At 58.2% G+C, this 18,221-nt stretch overlaps 1 long non-coding RNA gene across 1 annotated transcript in view; it reads right to left on the bottom strand.

Moving 5' to 3' along the window:
• Window positions 1-12,181, bottom strand: part of LOC308528883 — a 37,451-nt gene extending 25,270 nt beyond the window's left edge. Inside the window, exon 1 of the long non-coding RNA XR_013996740.1 lies at window positions 12,076-12,181. This is a non-coding gene — a long non-coding RNA (uncharacterized lncRNA). The remainder of the gene's footprint in view (window positions 1-12,075) is intronic.
• Between the last annotated feature and the right edge of the window lie 6,040 nt (window positions 12,182-18,221).

Here is an 18,221-nt window from a genome sequence, read left to right on the forward strand (position 1 = left end):
CCGCATGCGCGCTCAGGCCCAGGAGAGCGTGTGCGCTGTTTACTGAGCCGGCCTTGCAGGCGGAGGCAGGAGGAGTCAGGGTCAGACAAGCCTGCGGATGTCACACACCAATGGATATGGCCCCGGGCAGGCGCTCGGAGGAAAGCCATTAAGGCCGTGAGCAGGAAATGGCTCGGCACTGGAGCGTCAGAAGGTCAGATCCCATCAACACAAACCAACGGTCACATGTGCATTGAACGCCAGTCAAGATAGTGCCTCGTTGGCGTGACGTGTTCCACTAGTTCCTTCCTGCTCAGGAATCCCAGCTCCGAGCAAACAAACAGGCCTGTCGCTAGCAAACACGATTCCCCGAAGGAGGGGGCAGGCCGGGAAGCAACAGATAAACAAAACAGGAGCCACCCGGAGGACGGCTTCCTCGGAATAAGAGGGACTGTCGGTGCCTTCGGACGCTGCCCGAGACACGCTGGACAGACACACGCACACGGCACATGGCACGCGTGGGTGTCGGGTGAACCTTGCAAATACAGCGTCTTGAAGCTTTGCTTTAACTGTCAGCCCAGAGGGCACCGCCAGTGCAGTGCCCGAGCCTGGAGTGAGAAAGCCGCTCGATGGCTGCACCTGGGAAATGAACATTCCCTCTCATGGATTTGCAGAGCGCATCGATTTTCCCAGCCAAACGACGATGATGCTTTTAGTGTTTCTACCTTCATACGACATAAACATTGGGAAAGCCATTTAAAGGGGATAAGGCTGCAGCTCTTTAAACGGTAACGGCAATATAGTAATAGTAAGCACACTGAAATGCCGCAGGTAAGCAGGAAGTATTATTCTCTCTTCAAAGTAAAATCAAGTCAGAGGCGCGATCATGACTCCCTGGACGCCCCCTCCATGGAGTCAGCGTCACTGTGCTCTGACGCTGTCAACGACTAAAATAACCCGCCCAGAAATGTTACTTCCTGGGTTTTCTTTAAAAAAAACACACCCAAAAAAACATTTTTTAATTGATTTCAGAGAGGAGAGGAGAGGGAGAGAGATATAAAAACATCAATGATGAGAGAGACTCGTAGATCAGCTGCCTCCTGCACGCCCCCTGCCTGGGGTGGAGCCCGCAACCCGGGCATGTGCCCTGACCCCGAGTCGAACCGTGACCTCCTGATTCATAGGTCAACGCTCCACCCCTGAGGCACGCCGGCTGGGCTCACTGTGTTTTCTTTGGCCACATATTTTATTCAAAGGTGCGGCCATCTCAGGCTCATGATCTGGAACGCACGAGGCACAAAACGAGCTGCCCAGATCCGCGGTGGGTCCCCCAGCTCCACCTTCCGCCCCGAGCAGCCTGTCTTCCAGGCCTGCGAGACGCTCGGCTTCGGGCTGCCGGACACTAACACCCTCCAGCTCTCCCGTGCCCCCCGCCCCGGAGGGTGTGAGAGCCTCGGCCACGGAGGCCTGCTACGGTCACAGACCTGCCTGTCGTGCTGACTCTGCGGGTATAAAGAGACCAGAGCTTTGTGCACGCCTGGCACACGGAGGCACCTGAATGGCAGCTGCTGTCCCTCTGTCTCTTTGCTTTGCAGATATCCCCCCCCCCCCTGCCCCTGGCACTCCCCCTCTCCCCTTCTCCCATCTCTACTGGATTAGGACAGCGGCCTCCCACGGGTCTCCCTGCCTGCTTCGGGAGCCTCACCTCCTGCCTGTCCTCCCGCCGCGGCCCCAGGCTGTCAGGGACACTCAGCAGCTGCCCGGACCGTGCGGCGGGCAGACAGGCGAGGCCCCCTGACCTGCCCTCCTCGCGCTCCCGCCTGGACCCGCCGGTGGCCTCGGCCCTCTGCACTCGCTTATCCGGGGACATGACAGCCACTCTAGGAAACGGAACCAAACATCTCTGCTGTCACTGAGAGCCACTTAGAGAAGAAGAAAAACACAAAACGACTGCCAACCACGACGTTTCCCAGCGCGACTTGCCGGGGGTAACAACTCAGTGTTTATTCGCCACGCAGTCCGCTGCCCAACACGCCCCGATGGACCAGCCCTGCAGCGGGCACCAGCTCGTCCACACTTCCCGCCACTGCGCTTCCTCCCGGAGACGGGCACTGACGGGGAGGAAGGATGAAACGGCATCGGATGCTGCCGCGAGTCACAAAGCTGTGACGTTTCCACGCAGAGCAGCAGAGGAGGCCAGCCTCGCGGAAACGGAATACAGAGTCCTGATCTTTAAAAAAATAAAAGGTTAAGAAGTGATAATTTATAGGCACTGGCCGGGCAGCTCAGTTGGTTGGAGCGTCATCCCGATACGCCAAGGTTGTGGGTTAGATCCCAGGTCAGGGCACAGATAAGAGTCAACCAACGAATGCCTACCCAAGTGGAACACAAATCCACTTCCTCTCTCCCTCCGTCTCTCTCAGATCAATACAAAGCTGATGACTTGTTCTATAAAAGAATTAGCTGCTTCCCAAAGGGTGATCTGCGGGTTTCTGAAGGTATTAGCCGAGCCAGTGTAGACAACCATGAGTCAAATGAGCACAGTCTTCAGGAACATGTGAGATGGCGGTGCTGGGTCTGTGTGGGGACAAAAATGACCTTCGCTCAGGACAGACCAGGGAGGCTGAATGTCTGCAGTTTGGGGGTTCCCTCTGGGCACCCCCGACATGTCCCATGTGTGGCACCTCTCCATGGGGGACCCACCTCCGTGCCACCTCCATCTGGGGTTCGGACTCTGCATCAGAGGCAGAGCGTGACTCCAACACCGGAACCCGGACAGAACTTTTCTCAGAGCAGAAGCCCTCGGGGAGCCCTTACAACAGTTTGAAGTGGTTTTCAACCAGAGCAGCAGGCCCCAGTCCATCGCTCGGACCCTCCCAGCTGGCCACACTCAGCCCTGGGCGCTAGGGTCCCTGGGGCCTAAGTTGGGGTGTCCCTGAGTGGCCCCTGTGGTAGCGCCAGTTCCAGGAAGGCTGTCCCCCCCTTCTCGTGATGGAACAATCAACCCCCTCCCCCTTGAGACGAGGCCAACACAGGGAGAGAACACTGGGCAGTTCTTGAACCAGCTTTGCCGTGACTCATCCCAGAAGAATGGCCTGGGGCGCTCTGGCCAGGCAGCCACACAGGGTGGGAAAGCTACCAGGGGCACTTGGGGCCACGGGCTGGTGCCTGGGGTCAGAACCAGTGTAGCCCCGCTGCTAACAAGGTGATGGTGCGATGGTGGTGCGGAGAGTGTGTGTGTAGGGGTGGGGGGTGGGAGGAAGACAGGCTCATGGCTCTGGGCTTTCCCAGAGAGGGGGCACCTCTGTGGGGACCCTCAACACTTAGCCAGAAGCCAGCATGGCACCAGGAGCGGGTCCTGGGTCTTTCCTCTGAATGCCCTGAGCAGCTGTTCCCACCCCTCCTGCTGGGAGGCTCGCTAAGACGCAGGTTCCCAGCTAAGACCCGGGTTCCAGGCTAAGACCCGGGTTCCCGGCTAAGACACGAGTTTCCGGCTAAGACCCGGGTTTCTGGCTCACCTGCACCGAGGAGACTCGCTGCGCGGTCCCTGGCTGCACCCGCTGGGAAAAGCGCTCTTCCTACGCGGGGCACGCGGGGGCCTGGATGAGCGGCTGCTGGGGGCGTGCAGGGAAGAGCCTGCCGCGGGAGGGGAAAGGAGGCCTTGATGGCAACGCTGGGCATCTGGACCCCGCGTTCCTGACCTGCGTCGCATAAACCCACGGAGTCCTCATGACCTCGAAAGAACTGACTCCTGTTTCCATCTTTATGTCCCTGAGACCCCTGACACGGAGCGAACCCCTCCCAGTGTCTGCGGTGACCTCACGACCTTCCTGTGCACCGAGGTCCCCCCGTCACCCCGGGCGACCAGGGAAGCTGGTGGAAGCAGAGCTTAGCTCTAGACCAGGGAGACTCTTTCAAGGACCTTCCCACGATGGCACCTGGCGGGTGACAGCTGAGGCAGTGTGGGTTGCTCCCTCTGCCGGGACCCGGGGCGCCCCAGCTGCGTGCTCTGTGGTGTGGCCACATGGGGAGCTGCACACCCACCAGCTCCCCTGAGGCACGCACCTGGCTGGGGGTGGGGAGCCCAGGGGACCCCAAACCAGACTCAGAGTAGAGGCAGCAAGGGCTCAGCCCCCACAGCAGGCCCCGAAGGCTCTGCCCCTTCCCAGCGGGGCCCGAGGGCCTCCTCTGTCTCAAGGCGGCTTCACCGACATCTCACATGTTTGGGGTCGAGGCTCCGGGCCCTGCTCAGCTGGGGTGCGCCCCGTCTAACACCGGGAAAGCCTGGCTCTCCCTAGGGAAGCAGACGAGGGTCTCCCACAAAACGTGAGCAGCGTGTTGGACACGGGTAGGGGTCAGTCCGTTGGGGCAACGAGAACAAGAAGAGGTTCGGTCCAGGGGAGGACAGCGGGCCGGGAGCAGGCAGTGTGGCCCTGGGCGAGTCTCGGGCCCCTGGGTCCCAGTGGGCAGTGCACTTGGTTTTAAAGAGAGAGATGGAATCATCCGCCAGAGAGAGGACATCCAGAGCGAGAAGGTAGCGCTCGGCTCTGGCTTCTGGCAGACAGACAGACGCACACAGAAGACACACGTCTCGTCACGGTCAAACATGTGAGGGGGGCTCCTGAGCAACTGGACATGAGGAAAGCGCTTTCCTTTCCATCGGACGATAAGAAACGTCAGGGCGGCTCTTCAGTGTGCCGTGAACTCAGCTCCTGAGCACAAAAATCCAGTCGAATTGAGCCAAGCCTTGTGTCAGCCCCAGGCTGTGTCCTACCCAGAGCGGTGCCTGGGGCAGGCTGGGCTTGTACAGTAAAGGGAGAAAGGAATTTTATACATGTCTGCTTTTATTGATTTTAGAGAGGAGGGGAGAGGGAGAGGGAGAGAGAGAAACATCGATGATGAGAATCACCTATTGGCTGCCTCCTGCATGCCCCACACTGGGGATGGAGCCCACAACCCGGGCATGTGCCAAGACTAGGAATGTAACCGTGACCTCCTGGATCACAGATCGATGCTCAACCACTGAGGTGTGCTGGCCGGGCCAGCCTTACATTTAACCCCCCTGGAAGAGACGAGTTCCACCCTCCAGGGGCGTGGGGCAGCCCTAGGACAGCATGGTGACTTTTGGGGGGTAACTTCAGTTCTAAACACGGGGCGTGTAGACCGCAGGCACTCAGCAAATGTCTAGCATCTCCGTGTCCTTGCACATGATCTTACAGACTCTTAAATACGACCCACGTTGGATGAAACCACACTCCCGTGAAAGGACCCGCTAGGAGCGGCAGAGGCCGGCCGGGCTCGCCAATGCCAAATGTGCGATCTCAGGCGCTTGCATCTCGATGCTTGCTACTCTGGGCCAACATCGGGGACTTCGCTCACAGGATGTGAGTGGGCACAGGGACACCATCTCCCACAGCGGAGCAGGCTGAGGGCCTGAAAGAATGGGGCTCCCAGGGCACCCCTCTTTTCGACCAGCAAACCGCAGACCGCGGCAGGGACTGCAAGGCCCATTTGCAAAGGCAAGACGCTCAAGCAGTTTGACTCTGGGAGAGCAGGCTCCTGTTTCCTAGCCATTCAAGCACCGCCCTCAGGCGACCTTTTGTGACCCCAAAATTGGGTTTCTGTAAATCCCTGGCATAGCAAAAGGGCACACATATTCCGGCGCTTTGCTCATTCCCACTGCTCTTCCCCCGCCCGCACCCCCTCACTGGCACAGCTCCTGCCCCAGAGACACGGGGAGTCTGGTCTGAGCACCCGCCACGCGACCACGTGAAGGGGCAGGTGTCACCCCTCTGCTCCCCCACATCGTCCCAGGCCACGCCCTGGCCCCTCTGTTCCTCTCGCCCCCAGGGGCCCGGGGGTCAGAAACCCCACTCGGGGCTAAAGGGAGCATGGAGGCATGAGGGTGGCCCGGCATTTAAGCAAACTCATCCATCACTGGTCGGGAGGGCCTATGAGAGGGGCGAGGGCTTATGGGAGTTCTCACCCTCTACCTCATTCCGGGGGGCCCACGGGAAGAACCCCGTGTTCCTAGTAAAGCCCTATCGCTCTGCCCTGCCCCTCAGCTCCGTTTCCTCCTGTCGACACCCCCACGTTGGCACGCAGGCCGCAACCCTCTCTTCTCCCCAAATAAACCCTTTCGGTGATGAAACGGCCAGCCCATCCTGCTCCCAGTCGACAGAGGCCTCCTCAGATGGCAAACACGGGGGGATAAACCCTCCGCAGCCAAGCGTCCCAGCCCGTCTCTCTCTCTCTGTGCGGCTCTCTCCTCTCCCTCTCTCTGCCATCTGTCTCTCTCTGTGTCTCCCTGTCTCCGCCGCCCCCACCCATCCTCTGACTTTCCCTCGGGACGCAGAGCGGAGGGAAACTGGGCTGAAGGCAGGAGAGACCTGGAGAGGCGCATGAGCACCTGCCGGTGGAATTCTGGGCCCAAACCCACCTCTCAGCTTCCTTCACTGGCAGATCTTTCTGGAATCTAGGACATGGGCGGGGCATTCTCTAGGGAGGGCTTACTGGGTCTCCTGTAGGCCCGCCCCCTCTAGAGGCCCACTCTGTCCTACCACCAAAACCCACAGCCTTTCTGTGCTCTGTGACACGGGGCTCGGTCTCGAATGGCTGAGAGCAGGCCAGTCCTGGGGACAATGATGAGGAAGCTGGCCCTGGGCGTCCCCAAGCCCTCTGAGCCCTGCTCCTCCTCTGCCCGCCCCCCACCCCCGTACCCTTCACCCACACACCCCCAACAGGAAGCAAGGCAACAGCAGACTCGGATGTGAGCGCCCCCTGACCCCAGCACCTCATAGAGGGCTTTGCACCTGTGCTGTAGTTCAAAGAATGAAATAAAAGCTGTATCCCACGCCCGACGCCAGACAGACAAGCTGGTGGGGGAGGTGGGGCAGCCCCAGGCTGTGACCTCAAATCGTGCAAGTGCACGTCCTCCTTTGAGGCTGGCCTTTTTGAACCGGGGAAGAAAGAGAGGCCAGAGCTCCCGGGGTTTAACGAGGAACCCGCCGGGGAAGCGCTGCCACTTGCCCGGGCTCTGCTCCCGCGGGGCGCCCTGCCCGCCACGGGACCTGTGCGCGGTGGCAGAGGAGCCGGCCGAGTCTCGGAGAGACGATCGGACTCCGCCGAGCCGGCCCGCGGAAGTCCTGCTCCAGGGACAGCGGGGACGCCAGGTTCTCTGCAGTGAGAGGCCAGCGAAAAGGCCAGGACAAGGCCACTGGGAGTAACACACTGTGGTCAAGCCAAGAAGGAAAACAGCTAACCTGCTCCCTCGTCCAACAACTGGTGACCGACGTCCAGCCGCAAACATCCGAGCAGATTGAAGGACGTGAATAACCAAGACCGGCCCGGCCACGGTGGCTCAGTGGTTGAGGCCTGACCTATGAACCAGGAGGTCAGGGTTCGATTCCTGGTCAGGGCACAGGCCTGGGTTTTCGTCTCCATCCCCAGTGGGGGGCGTGCGGGAGGCAGCTGATCAATGATTCTCTCTCATCATGGATGCTTCTCCCTCTCTCTTTCCCCGTCTCCCTTCCTCTCTGAAATCAATACAAATATTTTTAATAAAATAAAGACTGGGAATTCGGTGACTTGCCCTGAGGGCAGGGAACCAACTGGCGCCCAGAGCACTCGGGCCTGGGTGGGACTCTTCCCTGCCCCCTGGGCCCCTGACATGTACCAGGCTGGGGTCTCTAGGCCCCCCTACAACCCACCCACCCGACACCCTGATGGAAAGGGTCATTGTCGCCATTAGGATGACAAGGGATCGCCCTCGATTGTCTGACACTGTACATCAATGGATTATACTAACTGGACAACTATTGATTGTATTTGAAACGTTTAAAACAGGCATCCTTTTACGTAAAATACCTATCCGGTCCCTATTTCACCGGGAATCACTATGAAAGGATACGCATATTGTTTTCATGAAACATCCTGGGGACACTTTTTATTTCATAAGCGCAGTCAACCCCTTTGAAGTACTTGTGCAGTTGAAAGAAAGACAGGAGGCCCCCGTGTCTGCCTCTGATCTGGCTGCCGTGGAGTTCAAAGGGCTGAGAACCACATCAAAACTCCCCACACGGCACCTGGACGGGCGGGCCTGGGTAGAGATTTGGGGAACAGCAGCCAGACCCCGGGAAGAAAAGGAAGCTGGCCTGGCAATCCCCAAAGCCGGGATCTCCCAGCCCACATCCGCCAGGAGCCCCTCCCCCGCGTGCACCTGCCCCGCCGGAGGTCAGCTCAGCTCAGCAAAGGCCCTGTCCCTGCCTGTGGCGGGTCTGAAACCCCAGGCCCTAGAAGACCAGCCACACTCCGGGTCCGGAGAGAAACGCAAGTGACAAATCAGGAAGTTAACCTGCAAAACGAACTCCTGGTATGTCTGGGGCCCACTCCTAAAGTTACTGGCTGCTGAAGCACCCACAGCCGTCTTACCTGGGTGACTCGGTCGGTGCCCAGCGCAGAGAGAGACAGATGTGCCCACGGGGTGAACCCAGGACGGGAGCCCTGGATTGGGCCGTGCCCAGACTGCCTGGACAAGCTGGGGGAGGGCGGCATCAGTGGGCACCCCGGAGCTGGCACGATGCCATACCTCTTTAGCGCTCAGCGGAGTGAAGCTCTGAAGATTTGGGGGGCAGTCCGTAGCTTCCCAGCTGTTGTGCTGGAGTCTAGAAGCCATTCCACTGACCGGGGTCCACACAGCAGTGGGAGCCACGCCGCCTCCCGGCGCTGGGTCTGGCTCACTTTGGTGTTTTCGGGCGCACAGCCTGTTTAATTCCGTCTATGAGCCCACGTTAACGTGCACGAAATCGTGCATTTCTGTCTTAGAAGCCACTCTAACTCTGAAGGGTCAACCGTGTCAAAGAGTGGGCACAGGTAAGCGGTAACTTCTGAGATTAAAATACTTAGTCATACAAATTCTGCAGTCATTCAAATTGCGCTGCAAAAAAGGAAGTTCCCCATCATGTCACACAGTATCGATCTGACCCAGCACTTTCGATGGCCAGGCCTGCAAAAGGGATCTACCTATTAACACAGATTTTGACTTTACTTATCTATTCGTCCGAACCTCCTGGTTCTTAATGCACGCGATTCACAGCCTTAGGCGATGCGGGGTGTGGTGGCCACGGTGCATGGCGCGTCGGGCACGGGCCTCGTACTTGGCACGTGTACCTGCCACCCTCACGCAGCCGTGCGCTGTACAGCTCTCACTCCCACTGTGGCGAAGCACTGAGGCGTGGATTCTGAACAGCCGGCCCAGGTCACTCAGAGCTGGGGCTATGGGAATCCACACCTGAACCCCAAGTCCGAACCCCCAGACACACCTTCCATCCTAAAGCACGAACCACCGGACAGAGCAGACAACTACGTCAACAAGTCAACCGGAAACCAGAATAGAGTCTGGCCCGCGCTCTGGGACCGGCGCTAAAAGGAATGAAAGCAAGAGCGATGCTCTTAGGCAGAGGGAGGCATTGGAAGTGGGCATTGAGGTATGAGTAGGAGTCCCTAAACTGGAGATAAAGAGGAAGGCGATTCTGAGCAGGGAGCTGAGCGGGCTCCACCTCGGAGGACCTACCGGGGTGTCCTCAGGGTGTAGCGAGCCGCTGGCTCGCCAGGAGATAGCACGCTAATGGCTGGGGGTGACCTTGGGACACAGTGTTTTCCCGGCGATAATCGCACTAGAAGGCCAGGCTTTATCCTAATGGACACAGTCGGTCCTGCTGTAACAGCAAAACCTCTGGGAGCGTAACTCCGATGTTATCAATGAAAATGACGCATCAGGGAAGGAATGGAGGGCAGCCCAAGCGGGGTCCCCTCGCGGCTCCCAAACCTGCCTCCTTGGACGGTCCCCTGGTCCAGCTCAGTCATTTTAGCAAGTCTGTTCAGCACCCCCCGAAGATCGGGCAGTGTAACCCCCACACAGACCCATGTAACATCTCCACGATCCAGTTCAATCCACATCAACGCAAATGTATGGCTGCCTCCCAGCCACGCTCCCCTCCACTAAAAATACACCCGCCCGTCCACTCCAGCAGATGCGCCCCCAAACGCTTCGCTCCCTCCCGCCTTCATCTGTCCAACGGCCTCGTCGCCGGCCTCCTGGCAGGTCCGTGGCACAGCAGGCTGGAAGCCGGTGCCCTGAGGCAGATAAAGGAAACATCGGGAAAGTGTTGGGCTGAATGTAGGGAGATCACAGTGGATTTGGGGCAGGCTGAATCGGGCGCATCTGATTTGCCAGGAGGAATGTTGGCGTGGGGGGAGGGGGGGGCGGGAGCTGAGCACGTGAGCATGACAGGTGCAGAGGAGTGGTCTGGGCTAGCAATACGCCTCTGACTTGGAAGGAGGGACTTTGGTTAAGGGGGTGCCTTGGACTGCGAGGAGGCGGTAGAAACAGCCAAAGGGACCAATGGGGGCCTGGTGTGGAGGAGACCTGCTGACCAATTGAAATGGACATTTCAGCTCCATGACCCACCGACTGTCAACTACTGTTGATTCCTCACACATCCACCTTCAACGTGCCCCCCATGGCCACCCCCATGCCCCCTGCAGCCCCTGTCAGGGGCTGACAGACGTACACAGGGACCCCTGGAGGGGAGGGATCGCTCGCTGGAGCGCAGAGCCCGGGACCTCCCTCAGCGGCCATGGAGGCACTGACCCGGGAGCTTTCTCGGCCAGCGGTCCCTCTGCGGGAGCGAGAGTGGCCTCCATGGGTTTGTTTTTAAACCTAAACCCATCCAGGTTCATCCAACAACCTGCACTTCTCAGAGGCAATCCAGCTCCTGGCTCACGTGGACACGCGGACAGTCTGGGTCCGGAGGAGTGAGGGTGCTGATTCACAGGCGTCACTAACACGAAGCCCTCTGGACCGGAGGCCGCGCTCAGAGGCGGTGCCTCACCTGGGGGAGCTGGGGACCCCTGCAGGCCCTGCTCACTGGGAGCCAGCGGACCCCTCCTCCCGGGCCTGCCTGTCCCCGCAGGGCTGTCTGCTCCCTGAAAGCTTAGAGCCTGTGCTCAGGGAGCCCCAAGCCCACCCTTGCTCTCCCACAGAGCTCTGCCCACACCTGCCTGGCCACACAAGTGCCCGCCCCTCAATGCACTGGTTTTACACACACACACGCACACACACACACACAGGAGTCTCTGTTTTGCAGAGGTAGAAGCTCACCCACCTTCAGGCACCCGGGGTCAAGGGGCACCTGAGGTCAAGGGCAGACTGGACATGGACACAGCGACTCTAAAACCCGGGACCATCTTTGCTGGTTTTCAACCATCTTCCCTCCAAGGTATTAGCACAGAGCGCGCTCCCCTTTCCCCGCCGGGATTGGGGCTCTGATGGAGCCAGGTCCTGTCCCAGCGAGTCAGCGCCACAGCCGGGCAGTGTAAATGCCCAGCCTTTCTAGAAAGGCTCGCGGTGCCAGGAGGGAATTAGGTCAGCCCAGGGGTCACGCAGGGCTTGGCTCTGCCTCTCCATCCTGTGGGCTGTCCTCGGGCTTCCCCGGATGGCCCCCAGGAGCCCGCAGGCTTGGCACCGCGCGGACTTTCACCCACCGACCCTGCAGATGGCGGCGGCCTGGCCCTCCCGGGCCCCCAGCTGCACCCCACTCGGCTCCCCTCGCCTGGAAGGCGCGGGGCGCGGGGCCACCGGGCGGCATCCCATGGCAGCCCCCGCCCCTCCGGAGTTGGCGCAACTCCGAGCCACTTTCTCAAAAGGCTCCTGTCTCGTCCCGGCGAGCGCGGAGCCCCCAACACCCCCGCGGGCACCCCCTCCCGGTCTCGCCCGCCTCCACGCGCGTCCCTGTCGCCAGCCCCCGGCAGACACACGCTGGCCCGTGCGCCGAGCGCGAGCGCTGCCGATGCCAAGTTGGGCTGGGGGTCCGGGGCCGGGGCCGAGGCCCGGGTCGCGCGGTCCCCAGCTGCTGGCACCCGGCGCGCCGCGGGCGGACAGGGACCGGACCCGGCACCCGGCACCCGGCGCCCGGCGCCCAGGGCTCGGCGCGGCCCCTCCCTCCCGCGGCGGCGGCCTCCGCGCGTCCCCGGCCCGCACCGGCCGCCCTGGGCGCACGGCCCGAAGCGCCCCGCCCGCCGCACCCGCGCGCTCACCTCGGGAGGGCCGGGCCGGTGCGGATCCCGGCGCCGCGGCGACTCCGCATCTCGGGGCGCTGGCCCGCCGCCCTCGGGCGCCCCTCTGGCCCCGCCGGGCGCGAAGGCGGGTCGCGAGGACGCGCGGAGGCCGGGGCTGCGGGGCGCTCCCCGCGCCGCCTCCCGCCGCCTCCTGCCGCCCGCACCCGCGCGCCCGCCGCCCGCAGCCGAGCAGGAAATTTGTCCGGCCGGTCGGTCCCGCCGCCTCCTCAGCTGCGGCTCGGGCTCGGCTCGGGCTCGGGCTCGGTGGCGGGGGCGGGGGCCGGCGCTGCGAGGAGCGGGGGCGACGCCTGGTGTCCGGCGCAGGGAGCGCACCCCGCCGCCCGCCCCACCTGGGCGGCGGCCCCGCCCCGCGCGGATGGCGTGAGCCCGAAGCGCCCAGGCCCCTGGGGGGGTCCTTTATCGACGCTAATGCGCCCTCATAGACCCCTGGCCCGGCCCCCACCGCCCCTACCCAGGCGCGCAGGAGGGTGCCAAGACGTGCCAGGCGCTCTCACAAGTGGGCAAGGTCCTTCCCACCTAGCCTGGCCCTGGGCACCAGGAAGTGGCTCGGCCGGAGGTCATGCGGTCAGTACAGGGCATCCGGACCACTCCTGCTGCTCTCTCAGGCGTGGGCACCTGCCTGGTGTCGGTGAATTACCCCGGGCTGTGAGCTCCCAGGCCCTGCTCCTCTCCATCACAGCCCCCAGGTGCTCGGGAGGAGCTGCGCTGAGGCCTGTCTCCCCGGAGCCAGCAGGGCAGGCGCCTCCCCTCTGAGCGCGCCCCCACGATCTCCCAGGGTTGGGGGCCCAAGTATCCAGGTAGGTCACCAGCTCTGGATTTTCCTGCGCGGCCGCCGCAGAGCCAGGCCTCTGCGGGGAAGGCTGTCATGGCAGAGCTCGATGAGCACAGTGAGCTTGTTGGCCCCGCAGGTGCGGAGGCTGAGCCTGGGACACAAGCGGGAGAGACAAGTCAGACATCTGCTCTGGGAAGGCAACCGCGCTGGTGACATGATGCGGGGCAGATGGCCCTTCCCTCCAGTCATGTCCTCTCTGTGGGACCCGCAGAATCTTCCAGGAATTGAGCAATATCCCTCCACCTTTTCCAAAGTCTAAAGAGATTCATCCTTGTCCCACAAAAGCGGGGGCGTGTTGACCCATATGGAGGCCTTGATCCTCCTTAACCACCTGCCTTCAGCCTCTCTTAGGCTCAAGGCCCCTGAGACATCCGGTCCATTTCCCTCTTCTGGTTCTAGGCCTCCGGGACCTGCCCCCGCCTCTTGCCATCCTGCTCTTTTAGGACCTGGGACCAGCCCCCAGCTTCCTCTTAAGCTCCTTGCACACCTGAGAACCCCCCCCCCCCCAGCCTCGCTCTGCCACACCCCCTCCCACTTTCTCTCCACCAGCCCGCCCAGCTCATGCCGGAAAGCGTGGCTGGGGGCCGTTTCCTGTGACCGGGAATGTGTCTTGGTTTTCATGGCACTCGAGGCCTGGCCATTTGGATTTCCTCAAGGGAACCCCGAAAATGTTCATCACCCTTGAAGGGCTCAATAGACATCAGTGAAAATCAAAACGCTCAGACCAGACATGCTGTCTAGGAGGCCAAGCAAAACGGCAAAATTGGTTTGTAAGAAAGCCAATCGGAGTTGCTCTTAAACCGTGTTACAGGCACACGGACATCAAATTCCTCTGGGGGATAAATCAGAGGGCTCATGGTGGGTGGGCTGGGGGGCGCGGCAAGCAGGGGAAAACCGACGTCTGACCGGTCCCCACAAAGGAAACTCGCGATGGCTCTTCTGGTCTCAGGATGGACCAGAACGGATGCGTCTACTGGGCCCAGAACGTTCTGTGTTTACCTTACACCATCGTCCTGCCCCTCCCCCGTTTCCAAGCCATGCCCAGGTGTGAACACTTACTGATCAATGAAGCCAAGGGGACGGGCCCTTTGCATAGCTTCCTGCATATCCCGGGAGACAGAGAGCTGCTTGCCCCTCCTCATCCTCACGGCACCCTAACTCCTAGTTTCCCTTCTGGGATCACTTTTCATTGTGGATAATATGCGTGCGTTGTCCAGTGCGGAGGGCACAGTTTAATGAATAAAGGCAAGTGCAGACCCTATCAGGAGACTAAACATTTCCCTCTCCCCAGAGAGTTCCCCCATGCCCCAATGAATGGAGCCATACGTGTGAGCGCTTTCACTTCTACTTTCCTTCCCACGTCAACATCTTCTTGACATTCGTGTTTTACTACCTACATCGAGAGCTTAGGCAATGTGTCTTTTTTCTCTAGTTGTTTTTAAGGATTTTCTCCTTATCGTTGCTTTTTTATATACATGTGATTAACATGTGGATTTGTGTGGTTTTCCTTGTGTCTGTCATACTTGGGATTAGTTGTGCTTGTTTGCTTTATAAGTTTATACTTTTCATCAAATTTGGAAAATTTTTCAGATACCATTTCTTCAGAAATGTTTTCCACCTTTCTCCAGTGTCTGGGCCTCCAATTATATGTACACTAGTAGCCCCGCGCACAAATCCATGCGCCAGTAGCTCGCTGCTGCCCTCCTGTAGCTCTCCGCCCCCCCTTGTCCCCTCGCCCCCCATCATAGCTCACTGCCCCACCCTCCTGCTGATCCGTGATCTGGTCGTTACCCAGTCTGTCACTACGCTTCACAGCGTAACGACCATTTGCATATTACATCTTTATTACATAGGATGATATCACCGGCCATTGAGCTGCAGACCACTGAAGCTTTTTACTTTTTTTTTTATTATTTTTTAATCCTCCCCTGAGGATATTTTTTCCATTGACTTTTAGAGAGAGTGGGAGAGTGAAAGGGAGGGAGAGAGAGACATTGATGTAAGAGAGACACATTGACTGATTGCCTCCCACACACATCCTGACCTGGGCAGGGGATTGAACCTGCAACCCAGGTATGTGCCCATGACTGGGAATCGAACCTACGACCTTTCAGTACTCAGGCCGACGCTCTACCCACTGAGCTCACCGGCCAGGGTGGCAGCTGAAGTTTTTCAAATGTTTAAACCTTTTTTTTTCTGCTTCAGTTTTGATTGTTGCTATTGCTATCCCTTTCCATTTACTGATGATTCCTTTTGCTAAGTTCACCTGGTGGAAATTCTCATCACAGAGAAGGAATTGTAACTGTGATGATGCATGGCAACCGGGCTTCTTGCCGCGATCGCCTCCCAGGATGTACACGTGTCAAATCATTCCGCTGGACACCCGAAACTGACCGTCTCTGTCTCTTACTTCGGGCGAAGTGTTAAAAACCATGCGTGGCTCAGAGAGGTGGACACTCCGGCAAAAGTATACCCCCCCTCGCCTTCTTTGAGAAGCTGCAAGACCTTCGAGAGATTGAGGACGGAATGAACTGCCTGCGTGTCTTTCATTCTCACCAGGAGGTGCGGCCTGTAATCCCGAACGCTGTCACGTGTGGAATGACTTGCCCTTCACCCCACTTTGCCTCGGGCCTAGTTCCGCTGTGCTCTAGGAATTGGTGGGAAAGGGGTAACAGGATGTGATTGCAGGGCGAGATCCTGAAGAAACTTGGTAAACAGGATATAGGCAGCTATTTTTTTATCAGTGATTAAAACAAGATAAAATCTAGTTTTTAAAGGTTTGGTTTCCGAAAGCAATGGGAGGTTGAGAAAGGATTTGTGTATTAAAAATTGCCTCTTTCCTGGAAAATGTTGTCCTTCTTGAGGTAGTTTTCTATTAAAATGATCCCAATATATATATAAACCACGTATGTTTTATAGCAAGAGCACACATACATGTGAGTTAATTAAAAAGAGTAAAACAAACTCTAGCATATCTCTAGAGCTCTCTGTGTGATGCGATAAATACTTGTGGTTTTTAAAAACAGCCCTCTGGTGTTTCACAGCCCACATGATAAACAGGAGACATCAGCAGCCGCCAACTGTGGTAAAAAAGAAAAAGGGAGACAGCTTGTCCCCGTGCGTTTTGGCGACACGGGGACATTGTCTCTCTTCGTATCAGCATCTTCCAAGGGAAGAGTCCCGAGAGGCAAGTCCGTGGAGCAGGCGGGACAGGACGGTGGACAGTGGGTAGCACAAGGACGGCCATTTTTAATTTCATGTAGAAATTGCATCTTTATGATCATGTATTACACAAACACTAGGTACCTCATCTGAGGTTTTCATTACAACTAAGCTCCTGGAGAGAGTGTCACGGCCAATTAATGCAGAACACATAATGAAGGACACAGAGGTGGTAATCACATAGGTAAACATTGCAACGATGGCACCCAATGACTGGGTCTCGGGACGTCCCAGGCAGAGCCACCTCCCAGCTCTGGCGTCCCCTGCACCCCGGGGGGAGGTCGTGCGGTCCCCTGCACCCCGGGGGGAGGTCGTGCGGTCCCCTGCCTGTGAAGGTTCGCGCTGCCAGCTGCGTTCTGTCTGCAGTGGCCTCCTCACCACAGGCTCTGACGTCCCTTCCCGATGCCGCCCACACCCAGCCGTGGTGTGTGCCCCAGCCCGTCCTGCCTGCTGGCCGCTCCCGGAGGGGGGCCTGGCCTCCTTTGACTCCTAACCAAGGGGGGAGACCGTCCCCCGTGCCAGGCCCTGGAATAGTCCCACACCTGGATGGAGAGGGTTCTGGACTTGACGTGTAATCACAGACCTGCCTCCCCAAACTAAAAATGAATAAAAAAATAAATTTCAATGGCCAGCAATCCTCCCCCCAACTCAAGATCTAGGGATGTGTTACTGTATTAGTTCCAGGCACGGATGCCTTCTATGAGCTCAGGACAGAACCATGAGGAGCACGACAGATGGGAAGAGCAAGAGGAGGCGACCTTGTTTCGGGGCCTGCACCAGGGAATGGGGCTTCTGTGACCCCAGACCTGTGCGAGCGGGACTTGGGTGTTTTAGATGTGGGTGTCTTGTCAAAGCTCTGTGCATCCTTCCCGCCTGGACGGATGATGACAAGGCAGCCAGCCCCAAACTGAAGTTTGGGGAGGATAAGGCACACGGGGCCTAGATACGGTACGAAAGATGTCAGGGAGTCACTCGCAATGTATTAGAGCAGAGCAGTGGCTGGACAGAACCGCCCGCATGAAGCATAAGCAGGAAATGCCCAGGGAACTGTGTGGACATCGGGCAGGAGGGAAGAAGGACAGCAGTCCCTCTTGACGAGGGGAAACACTCCGTCAGCACAGAGGCCGTTTCCTCTGGTGTATGATGCTGTGTAGGAACTGGGACGTATCGGTGAGGGCAGAGATAGAGGGACCACAGCAGTGAGAGAGAGAATGGTGGATAGAGAGGCTAACGATGACCCAACACAAGGACAGCTGGTGCGCCTGGCGGTAAGATGTCAACACACGGAGCCCACGACTCAGTAGTACGATACAGCAACAATTATTTGCAATGAGCTACCAAATGTGCAGATTGAAAAATAACCTATGAATGAGAGAGAAAAAAGGTACAGAACAATCGATATGATTTGTCTCCAGATTAAATGACTACATTCCACAAATAAAGATTTAAAAAGATACTTCACCAAAGAAAGTATATGGATGGCAAAAGGCACTTAAAAAGATGTTCAACATCATTAATGTAGTGAAATACAAATGGAAACCTTAGGGAGATACGACTAAGCACTCATAAGGCCAAGTTTTAAGGGACTGGTCATAGCGAGTGTAGGAGAGGATTCGGAGCAGCTGGACCCGCCACCCATTGTCCGGAGAGATGCACCTTGGCGCGGCCACGTTGGAAAACACGTTCTCGGTTTCTTCTGAATTGAAATACATTTTCCATATATCCCGGCAATTTCTTAAAAAAAATAATAATATTTTATTGATTTCAGAGAGGAAGGGAGAGGGATAGAGAGATAGAAACATCAAGGAGGAGAGAGAATCACAGATTGGCTGCCTTCTGCACACCCCCTACTGGGGATTGAGGCTGCAACCTGGGCATATGCGCTTGACTGAAGTCAAACCCAGGACCCTTCAGTCCACAGGCTGATGCTCTATCCACTGAGCAAAACTGGCCAGGGATGTCACAGCACTTTCTCTCCTACATCTTTACCCAGGAGCAAAGAAAGCATAAATCCAGCCCTGATCGGTTTGGCTCAGTGGATAGAGCATCG

This window comes from Myotis nattereri, assembly GCF_964212035.1.
Source record: "Myotis nattereri genome assembly, chromosome: 13".
Lineage (NCBI taxonomy): Eukaryota > Metazoa > Chordata > Mammalia > Chiroptera > Vespertilionidae > Myotis > Myotis nattereri.